This window comes from Euleptes europaea, chromosome 3, assembly GCF_029931775.1.
Source record: "Euleptes europaea isolate rEulEur1 chromosome 3, rEulEur1.hap1, whole genome shotgun sequence".
Taxonomy (NCBI): domain Eukaryota; kingdom Metazoa; phylum Chordata; class Lepidosauria; order Squamata; family Sphaerodactylidae; genus Euleptes; species Euleptes europaea.
In genome coordinates, this window is record NC_079314.1 from 117,061,907 (window position 1) to 117,073,948 (window position 12,042).

Here is a 12,042-nt window from a genome sequence, read left to right on the forward strand (position 1 = left end):
GAGGTTTTTAAGAAGAGGTTAGATGGCCATCTGTCAGCAATGCTGATTCTATGACCTTAGGCAGATGATGAGAGGGAGAACATCTTGGGCATCTTCTGATCACTAGGGGTGTGGGGGGGAGGTAGTTGTGAATTTCCTGCATTGTGCAGGGGGCTGGACTAGATGACCCTGGTGGTCCCTTCCAACTCTATGATTCTACGATTCTAAGTCAGTATTGTCTACTCAGACCAGCAGCGGCTCTCCAGGGTCTCAGTCAGGGGTCTATTCACATCACCTACCTGCCTAGTCCCTTTAACTGCAGTTGCCAGGGATTGAACCTGGGACCTTCTCCATGCCAAGCAGAAGGGCCACCAAAGCAGCTAACAATTTAAAGCACACTCGATAAAGCCAGTGCAGCGTAGGGTTTTAAGAGTATTGGACTAGTATTTGGTAGACCCAGCTTCGAATCCCCAGTCTGCCGTGGAAGCTTGCTGGGTAACCTTGGGCCAGTCACACACTCTCAGTCTAACCTTCTTCACAGGGTTGTTGTGATGATAAAAGGGAGGAAAGGAGAACAATGTGAGTCCTTGAGTCGAGAGCAGGGGTGTCAAGCTCATTTGTTACGAGGGCCGGATATGACATAAATGTCACTTGGTCAGGCCGGGCCATGTGTACCATAAACTTTAATGCCAACTTTATAGAAGACACAGGCAAAGCCAATTAGTGTTATTATTTTTTACTTGTTTTTAACGTAAAATACAAACATGCTTAAAACAATAACACTCTCACAGTATTTTCTTTTATTTAACCATCTTTGATCATTGAAACCTCAGGAGCGGGGCGGGGGGGGCTGCTTCGGCTGGCTTGCGGGCCGGATAAGAGCTCTCAAGGGGCCGGATGCGGCCCTCAGGCCGTATGATTGACACCTAGGGACGCCAGCTCCCGAGGGTTGCCAGGTCCCTCTTTGCCACCGGCGAGAGGTTTTTGGGGCAGAGCCTGAGAAGGGCGGGGTTTGGGCAGGGGAGGGACTTCAATGCCATAGAGTCCAATTGCCAAAGCGGCCGTTTTCTCCAGGGGAACTGATCTCTATCGGCTGGAGATCAGTTGTAATAGCAGGAGATCTCCAGCTAGTACCTGGAGGTTGGCAACCCTATCTGCTGGCATTACTTTCAGTGTGCGTTATGTTGTCTGTAGAAGGCTTAGGCGTATCTGATTCATATAAGAAATCAGAAGCCACTGTGGCCGAAAATGCCACCTACTCCTGCAAAAGGAAATTGCTATGGGAACCAGCCTTCAGGCTGCCGGCCTGATGCACATTAAAATTCTTCGCCATAACACCGTGAGGAGGCAGAGCATTGTGCGCTGGGTTTGAATGAGGCAAACGCCCCCCAGGTCCATTCAAAGCCGTCACATGTTTCGAAAGAGCAGGAGCCATCGAAATGACGCGTATTGGATCGATTGTCAATAGGGAAAAGCGACGCGCTCGGGAGACCTGTGTTTTTTTAACCGAACCCAATAATTGTAGTAGAAGCAGATCAATAAGCACGCGAGATCTGATTCCAGTTTCATAAAGGGACAGGTGCTTCGTGTTTTAATATAGGGCTTCATCATTAGAACTTGGAAGCGGGTATGGGCGTTCATTTATTCATCAAGGAATAAAAAGCCCAAACGTTATTATAATGAAGACAAATAGGAAAGGGAACGGCATGTGTTCATTTTCATTCACATTATTTGTTCCGGCACTTGGGGTTGGATAATTCAGTCTAAGGGGAATGGGAGTCAGGAAATTATGGAACTTGCAGGGAAACTTTCCAGTCATCACTGTCAACATTGGTTTGTTTTCTGATTGCTCTATCCACAATGTTTCCTCCAGTCGTTACCAGTCATCTTATAGATCTTTCCACCAGTCATCTTCAGGGTTGCCAACTGTGGCTTGGGAAACTCCTGGAGATGTCGGGGGCAGAGCTTGGAGAGTGTAGAGTTTGGAGAGGGGAGTGAGCCCAGAAGGGTATAATACCATAGTCTCCACTCTCCAAAGCTGCCCTTTCCTCTAGTGGAACGGATCTCTGTCACCTGGAGATCACTTGTAATTCCTGGGGAACTGCAGGCCGCACCTGGAGGACCTTAGTGTTTCCATATAAATTGAATAACCTCCAAACACACACACACAGTTAGCATTTGTTTGAGCTAGTTTTGATCTCTAGGAGTTATTTGCAGGATACCCGGGAGTTATTTGCAGGATCCTTCTGGAGTTTCACTTTTAGCATTGCTGCTATACGACTGATCCATGTAGTACCTACTCACATTATGCTGCTTATGAGTCCACCCCAGGGCCTGGCAAACCAGATGATGATGAAGAGTTGGTGTTTATATGCCAATTTTCCCTACCTTTTAAGGAGAATCAAACCGGCTTACAATCTCCCTCCCTCCCTCTCCCCAGAACAGACACCTTGTGAGGTAGGTAGGGCTGAGATAGGGTTGCCAACCTCCAGGCGATGGCTGGAGATCTTCTGCTATTACACCAGCCGATAGAGATCAGTTCACCTGGAGAAAATGGACACTTTGGCAATTGGACTCTAGGCACTGAAGTCCTTCCCCTCACATAACCCTCCCCTCCTCAGGCTCTGCCCTCAAAATCTCCAGGTATTTCCCAACCTGGAGCTGGCAACCCTAGGCTGAGAGAGCTCAAAGAGAACTGTGACTAGCCCAAGGTCACCCAGTAGGCTTCTTGTGGAGGAGTTGAGAATCGAACTGTGCAAAGGTGTGTGACTAGGGTTGCCAACCTCCAGGTACTAGCTGGAGATCTCCTGCTGTTACAACTGATCTCCAGCTGATAGAGATCAGTTCACCTGGAGAAAATGGCCGCTTCGGCAATTGGACTCTATGGCATTGAAGTCCCTCCCCTCCCCAACACCCCATCCTCTTCAGGCTCCACCTCAAAAACCTCCCACCAGTGGGGAAGAGGGATCTGGCAACCCTATGTGTGACAGTCACGTGCTGTCACCAGGAGGTAAGATCTGGCACAAGAGTTGCTGAATCCAGTGCAATATCCCAGCCTAGTGTCATCATAAGCCAACAGAACAAGTTCAGGCCGCCCGTTCCATAGGAAAGCTTCAGTCTAAGTACTGGAGCTGAAATGGGTCATGGTTAAGGCTGTTGGTTTCCAGGAGCTTCCTGTCTCAGGTGATCCTTCACCTGCCACGAGGTTAATGTCTCACGGGAGGATGAATCAGCCCCATTTCCCATTCACAGGGCAAGAGATAGCATGTGAGTCACCGGAGAAAGGTCGCCAGGGCACCCAAGCCTGCTTAACACATGATAACATTCCAGAGGGTTGACTCACACAGGTGAAGAATGCAGTGAAGCAACTGCCCTGAAATCTCCCCGTCCTTTAACTGTGTGTGTCTTGTATGGATTTCAGTATATCGGGTACCATATCAAGAGCTGAAAGGATGCGCAGATCAAAATGCTCCTAAATATTTTGACCGGTTAGCTAAAGTAACAGAATGAGCGCGGTAAGAAAACCAAGTCTGGGGAAGCATTTGTTCTGAACAGAGGCAACTCAAGACAGCCAGAGGCAAAAAAATAAATAAATGCCAAATCACACCCACTCTCTGTTATGGTATAAAATAGAATAAGAACCTGAAATAAGAGACAGGTTGCTCTCTTTTATTCTCGTAGCTCTAAGGATTGCTGGAAATGGAAAACCATAGAATCTCTAGTGATTCCCAGAGCTTCCACCATCATATCCAGGTTTTCTAGGGTTACCAGCTCCAGGTTGGGAAATACCTGGAGATTTGGGGGATGGAGCCTGAGGAGGGTGGGGTTTGGAGAGGGGAGGGACTTCAATGCCATAGAGTCTAATTGCCAAAGCGGCCATTTTCTCCAGGGGCTCTGATCTCTGTCACCTGGAGATCAGTTACAATAGTGAGAGATCTCCAGCCACCACCTGGAGGTTGGCAACCTTAAGGTTTTCCTGGAAGTGACATCATTGCTAAGCTGGCGGGTTTTCAAAAATCTTTCCTCCTCCTGCTAGGAGCAGTGGCTCAGGGCAACCAGGGGCTTGGCAGGCCTATATTCAGGATAGGGTTGCCAACTTCCAGGTACTAGCTGGAGATCTTCTGCTATTACAACTGATCTCCAGCCGATAGAGATCAGTTCACCTGGAGAAAATGGCCACTTTGGCAATGGGACTCTATGGCCTTGAAGTCCTTCCCCTCCCCAAACCCCGCCCTCCTCAGGCTCCACCCCAAAAACCTCCCGCTGATGGCAAAGAGGGACCTGGCAAACCTAGGAACTGATCTCTGTTGACTGGAGATAAGTAGTAATTGTGGGAGATTTCCAAACCCCACCTGGAAGTTGGCAAAACTACCCATAAATGAACTCACATTCTAATAAATATCCAAATACATACGAAGCATCTTCATTAGAGGTGGCATGAATTAGTGTGGAACGTGACAGTGAAATTCATTGTTGACCTATCTGGGAAATGAATATGAGTGAAAAGGACAATGTCAGCTGATGACCGAGATTCCATCTCTGGAATCCACTTCCAGACGAATGATGCAAGAAAGCACACTTAGTAGGTAGGCAGCCACATGACTCCAACCGCCACATGTCAGGAAAGGAAATTCCCTTTCCTTTCTGTCTGAAGCCTCCTGTTCAGTTTCCACACATTGCTATTAATAGATCAGCAGGATATCCGTCTCTGTCTCTCTCTGTTCCCAGTTGGAGAGGTGCTGATTACTATGTTGCAGTCGAGGCCAATTTCCCAAAATTTTAGAGTTTGGTCATAGGTCGTTGATTCTTAGGGCCGCCACAAGTTGGAAGCAACTTGACAGCACTTAAGAACATAAGAAAAGCCCTGCCTGAGCAGACCAAGGCCCATAGAGTCCAGCAGTCTGTTCACCCAGTGGCCAACCAGGTGCCTCTAGGAAGCCCACAAGCAAGACGAGTGCAGCAGCACCATCCTGCCTGTGTCCCACAGCACCCAAGATAATAGGCATGCTCCTCTGATCCTGGAGAGTGTAGGTATGCATCATGACTAGTATCCATTTTAACTAGTAGCCATGAATACCCCTCTCCTCCATGAACATGTCCACTCCCCTCTTAAAGCCTTCCAAGTTGGCAGCCATCACCCTCATCCTGGGGTAGAGAGTTCCACAATTTAACTATGTGTTGTGTGAAGAAATACTTCCTTTTATCTGTTTTGAATCTCTCACCCTCCAGCTTCATCAGATGACCCCGTGCTCTAGTATTTTGAGAGAGGGAGAAAAGCTTCTCCCCGTCCACTCTCTCTTAACACATACCCACATGTTTCTATGCATCTATAAAAGCTAGGTCTTTGCAGTGACCAAAAAAATAGAACCCAATTGGTAGGGTTGCCATCCTCCAGGTACTAGCTGGAGATATCCCACTATTACAACTGATCTCCAGCCGATAGAGATCAGTTCCCCTAGATAAAATGGCCACTTTGGCAATTAGACACTATGGCATTGATGTCCCTCCCCTCCCCAAACCCCACCCTCTTCAAGTTCCGCCCCAAAAACCTCCCACTGGTGGCGAAGAGGGACCTGGCAACCCTACCCATCAGTATTAGGGGAAGTGATGGGCATAAACCCTACACCCATTGTCTCCTGGACTGGCACTGTGTGCTCCTGCCTGTCATAAGATTGCGAGCTCCAGGTGGTGCCTGGAATTACAACTGATCTCCGGAAGATGGGGGAAATGGCAGCTTCATAGGGCGGACTTCGTGACATCACATCCCTGCTGAGTGTCCCCCCTATCCCAAACTCCGCCCTCCCCCAGTTCCGCCCCCAAACCTCCAGGAATTTCCCAACCCAGAGATGGCAACCCAGAGGGTCTCCACATGAGTTTAGAAATGGGTCCCAATTCCAAAAGCTGGACTTGCCAATGCAAGACTCACACAACAGGATTGTCCTGTGTCTTTCCGTCACCTTGGCTAAAAATTGTGTCAGCAACAGTAGTATGTTCTGAAGGGCGGGAGGCAGGTTAGGAATTGTGCCTGCTTGTTATGAAAGTATGTCGGGGAGAATAGAACAATCGCCCGCAATGTTCCCTTTCATTGTTATGAAATGCTCCATAGCAGGCTCTCATTGTTCCCATCCATTTAAAGAATAATACTTTTCACTGTTATGCGTAAGTTTGTGTGTAGATGGAAAAAGGCCCCAGGGACATCCTGAATAAGCAGATTTCTCCCTTCATTCAGAGGACTGGCGGCGTGGCTTTCGGCACATGATCTAGTGGATTGGCTTAAAGGGAAGCTCTGGGATCAGCAGCTTCATGGCGGGGAGGATCTGCTGGTGGGATCCTGATAGGGTTGCCAGGTCCCTCTTCACCACTGGCGGGAGGTTTTTGGGGTGTAGTGGGAGGAGGAAGCTGTCTGAGCAAGGCTGTCAAAGATAGGACATTTTGGAGGACTTTCATTCATAGGGTCGCCATGAGTCGGAAGCAACTTGACTGCACTTAACACACATACACACAGCGGGAGGAGGGCGGGGTTTGGGTAGGGATTTCAATGCCATAGAGTCCAATTGCCAAAGCTGCCATTTTCTCCAGGGGAACTGAACTCTGTGGGCTGGAGATCACTTGTAATAGCAGGAGATCTCCAGCTAGTACCTGGAGGTTGGGAACCCTAGATCCTGACCACCTTCTGGGGCAATGAGACACCAGTTAAATCCATTCTTGGTTAGTAGCCCTTTGGTTCTCTAAGTGCAATAGTCGTCTCTAAGGTGCTGCTAGAATCAGATCTAAGATTTCCAAAGCACAAACTTTCAGGAGCCGAAGCTCCATTCGCAGGCCAGAGTGTTTGCTTTTAGGCTGTCATATAAATGACAGCCAAGAAATCAGAAGGAGATTGAGACTGGGAAGAACAACCATGAAGGAGCTAGAAAAGATTCTGCAGTGTAAGGATGTGTCACTGGCCACAAAGATTAGGTTAATTCAGTCTATCGTATTCCCTGTTACTATGTATGGGTGTGAAAGCTGGACAGCGAAGAAAGCTGATAGGAAGAAAATAGATTCCTTTGAAATGTGGTATTGGAGGAGAGTGTTACGGATACCGTGGACCACCAAAAAAACAAATCAGTGGGTTCTAGATCAAATGAAGCCTGAACTGACCCTAGAAGCTAAAATGACTAAACTGAGTATTTGGTCACATTATGAGAAGGCAAGAGTCACTAGAAAAGACAGTCATGCTAGGAAAAGTGGAGGGCAGCAGGAAAAGAGGAAGACCCAACAAGAGATGGATGGACTCAACAAAGGAAGCCACAGCCCTCAGTTTGCAAGACCGGAGCAAGGCTGTCAAAGATAGAACATTTTGGAAGACGTTGATTCATAGGGTCGCCATGAGTTGGAAGCGACTTGACGGCTCTTAGCACACAGTCAAAAGGAAGCCCCAAAGAAGGTGGTAGGGGTGACCGCAGAGAAACTTTCCTGCATAAAAGGTAGGGTTGCCAGGTTCCTCTTCACCACCAGCAGGAGGTTTTGGGGGCAAAGGAGGGCAGGGTTTGGGGAGGGCAGGGACTTCAATGCCATAGAGGCCAATTGCCAGAGTGGCCATTTTCTCCAGGGGAACTGATCTCTGTTGGCTGGAGATCAGCTATAATAGCAGGAGATCTCCAGCTACTACCAGGAGGTTGGCAACCCTAATAAAAGGCCTACCTAACGTGAATAAAATCTACTTGAATTAATGTAATTTTTACTTTTTTGAAATTTGCTTCTTGGGAGGATTGATTTTACTGCACTCGATATCCCCCCTGACTGGGCACACTCTGCTATATTAACCAAATAGACCCAATAAGAAGGAGATACAAGATTGGAGGGCAGGCTGACGCACTTCCCCCTTCTTTCACTTCCCTTCCCAGACACTTCTCTATCAGATGTCGTCAGCCCGTTTCCCAGGCTGCTTCTTGGGAGTTTTGTTTGTGGAGGAGAGCGCTATGTGATCAAAGTCAGGTTTTGCATGCTACTCATTCCTCTGCAGTCTGAAAGATGAGTCAGAGAGACAGCTGATGTGTTTGGCAGCACAGCCAACAAAGGATGGGGGGGGGGCTTCACTCCTGTCTCGCCCGTAAACTGAGGAGAAAGAGACCGAGTGGCTCTTTAGCCATTTTCCTCTCCATTGATCGTCGACATTTCCAAAACTTTTTCTTTAAAAAGAGCATGATGTTCCCTACTCAAGAAATTCATAGAATCATAGAGTTGGAAGGGGCCATACAAAGCCATCTAGTCCAACCCTCTGCTTAATGCAGGATCAGCCTAGAGAATCCCTGACAAGTGCTTGTCCAGCCTCTGCTTCAAGACTGCCAGTGAGGGGGAGCTCACCACCTCCCTAGGTAGCTGATTTCACGGTCGAACAACTCTTACTGTAAAAAAAAAAATTCCCCTAATATCCAGCCAGTACCTTTCCACCTGCAATTTAAACCCATTATTGCGAGTCCTGTCCTCTTCTGCCAACAGGAACAGCTCCCTGCCCTCCTTTAAGTGGCAGCCCTTCAAATACTTAAAGAGAGCAATCATGTCCATCCTCAACCTCCTCTTCTCCAGACTGAACATTCCCAGGTCCCTCAGCCTTTCCTCGCAGGGCTCGGTCTCCAGACCCCTGATCATCCTCGTCGTTCTCCTCTGCACCCGCTCCATTCTGTCCCCATCCTTTTTGAAGGATGCACCTAAACTGCACACAATACTTCAGGTGCAGCCTGACCATATTGTTATATGGTTTCAGTGCAGAACCAGGATCAGCCCACCAGCTTCGCCTCTGATGATGCTAGTGGAGGAATATTGTGGTAAGGTTATACGAAGAGAAACAGATTATATAACCAGCGTGGTGTAGTGGTTAAGAGCGGTGGTTTGGAGCGGTGGACTCTGATCTGGAGAACCGGATTTGATTCCCCACTCCTCCACGTAAGCAGCAGACTATAATCTGGTGAACTGGTTTGGTTTCCCCACTCCTACGCGTGAAGCCAGCTGGGTGACCTCGAGCTAGTCACAGCTCTCTCGGCCCCACCTATAAAAACCAACTCTCGGCATATAAAAACCAGCTCTTCTTCTTCTTTTGAGAATATGACGGACAAGGGGGAAAGATAAAAACCTGGCAAAGGGTTAAAGATGAAGGAAAGAATATTCCGTGGCTGTTATGTCATCAAATGGTTACAAAAATGAAAGAACAATTAAAAAAATAAGGTGGGCTTTTGAGGGGGGGAAAAACCACATTTTGAATTTCTAATAATGGGAGATTCGAGTCAACTGTTGGGGAAATCCATATATTGCGACAGTGTGAAACTGAAACAGAACCAGTAAAAGACTGTTTGAGAAAATTTAGGAGCAGTTATAGATATGACTCAGTGGGAGAATCTATGGTTAAGAGAAACCACATTTATGAAATGTAAAATGCTTAGAGAAAACTGGTGTAAAATGTACTTTAGATGGTACATAATGCCTAAAGACATTGCAAAGGCAAATGGAAATGTCAAAGCATAGATGCGACATTCTGTCAGATGTGGTGTTCTTGCAAAAAACAAGAAAATATTGGGAAATGATACATGATGAAATGCAAAGAATACTGAAAATCATATTTGTCTTACATTAAAAAAATGTTGTTAAACATTTTGCCAGACAACATGCCACAAATATATAATGAATTATTTAAATATATGGTGACAGCAGCAAGAATGAAGTATGCAAGAAAGTGGAAAGCAGAAGATTACTCGGATACAACTGGACAAATAAAGTAACAGAATATGTTATGGAAGATAAATTTATAATGACCCTTCCTCTTCTATTCATTTCTAAATGTATTAACCACCCTTGCTGTTATTGTACTCCTTTTATACCTGCAATCAAAAGAAAAAATTATATTTTCTTTCTTTTTTAGTGTGTTTTATGTATTTATGTTTTCCTATGACTAACAGCTCATTCCTGAGCCTTTCAGCGGAGCGTTGCCAGGTCCCTCTTCGCCACTGGCGAGAGGTTTTTGGGGCGGAGCCTGAGGAGGATGGGGTTTGGGGAGGGACTTCGATGCTATAGAGTCCAATTGCCAAAGCGGCCATTTTTCTCCAGGGGAACTGATCTCTATCGGCTGGAGATCAATTGTTATAGCAGGAGATCTCCAGCTAGTACCTGGAGGTTGGCAACCCTATTGTGGCAGCTGGGGATGGCGTGGCCAAGGCCCCTCCAAAGCTGTTCCCCAGCCGCCAAAAAGCTTTTAAAAGCCTTTTAAATCCCCCCCCTGAAAATGGGGCGTTTTCTCCATTGAAAACAGTGAGGCTGTGCCAGGAAAAACCTGGCGCAGCAACACTGTTGTTGGAAGGGGGTGTTCCCGGCCTAGGGGTGCCAACCTCCAGGTACTACCTGGAGATCTCCTTCTCTTACAACTGATCTCTAGCCGATAGCGTTCAGTTCCCCTGGAGAAAATGGCCACTTTGGCAACTGGACTCTATGCTGTTGAAGCCCCTCCCCAAACTCCACCCTCCTCAGGCTCTGCCCCAAAAACCTCCCACCGGTGACAAGGAGGGACCTGGCAACTCTATCCCAGCCTGAAAGGGGTCAGGAAGCTGCCTAATGGCAGCTCCGTCCCCCTGAAGGCCCCAGAAACGCCCCCCGGGACGACTGCATGGTGATAGTATAACTATTATATTATATATTATATTAATTATTATTATATTATATTATATTATATTATATTATATTATATTATATTATATTATACTATATTATATTAGGTGCATTATCCAAACAGGATAATGCTGCAGCAGTCATCTTGTTCATGGGCTTCTTAGAGGCACCTGGTTGGAGGGCATTTTTCTCCAGGCCTGTTGGCAAGCCAAGCTGTCACAGAGCGGCCATTCACTTGCTCCTGTTTGTACCTGCAAGCCTAAACCGGAGTGAATTTTATCAGTTCTCAGGCCATTGCCTGCCTCTGGCAAGGAAGCCAGAAATTAATCGTGCGTCTCTCCGCTTGTTAACATTGCAACCGTGTCCTGCTTTCGTCCTGCCAAGTAATGTGAATAAAAAAAGAATAAAAAAAGAGACGTTCAGCCCTCTTAGAAAACTTGCTCTTGCAACCCACATAATTCCCCCCTACTTCTCCATCTGAGCCTTCCCCCCACCCTCTTCTCTGCAGCAGCCCATCGCCTGATCCCTCGCACGATCCAATTAGAAACCAGCGCCTGACTTTCATCCTTGGCAAAGGCCAGGGCTGACTCCTCCTCATTGGCCGGGCAGAGCTTTGCTGCAGCCGGTCGCCCGGGCAACAGAGCGCCGACACACCCCACGCCCTTCTCCTGTGGTCCTCTTTCTCCCGGAAGGATGCTCCAGCATCCTTAACCCCTTCACGCCTTGCCGTGAGTTGGCAGCCGCTTGGGAAAAGCCGGCGTTTTCTTTTCCGACTTCGAGGTCTTAAACGGCAAATCCTCGTGGACGCCTGGCAAACTGAGATAAAACTACACAAACGAATAGATGGGCATAAATCTGAAATAAAAAACCACAAAATTCAACAACCTGTGGGAGAAGGTTTATTCTTCCAGGATGCTCCGTTGGTGACCTAAGAGTGGCAGTCCTCAAACAGAGAAGCTTCAAGGGGATATTATATTACTATGTGAGATTGCTGAACTTGAGTTCATTCACAAATTCAGAACAATGGACCTCCCTGGGCTGAACAGGAAGAAGAAGAGTTGCAAGGGGAATCAATCTCCTACCTTGCAAGGAGAATCAAACTGGTTTACAATCTCCTTCCCTTCCTCTCCCCACAACAGACACCTTGTGAGGTAGGTGTAGCTGAGAGAGTTCAGAGAGAACTGTGACTAGCCCAAGGTCACCCAGCTGCCTTCGTGTGTAGGAGCAGGGAATCAAACCCGGTTCTCCAGATTCGAGTTCACCACTCCTAACCACTACACCACGCTGAGACGGTCACCATAGGTCAGCTGTTACTTGACGGCACTTTCCACCCCCAGTTTCAGACGGTAGCCCTGTTAAGTTTGCAGTAACAGAGTAAGATTCGCACCCAGAAGCACCTTAGAGCCCAACAGAGCTCCCGATGAAGGG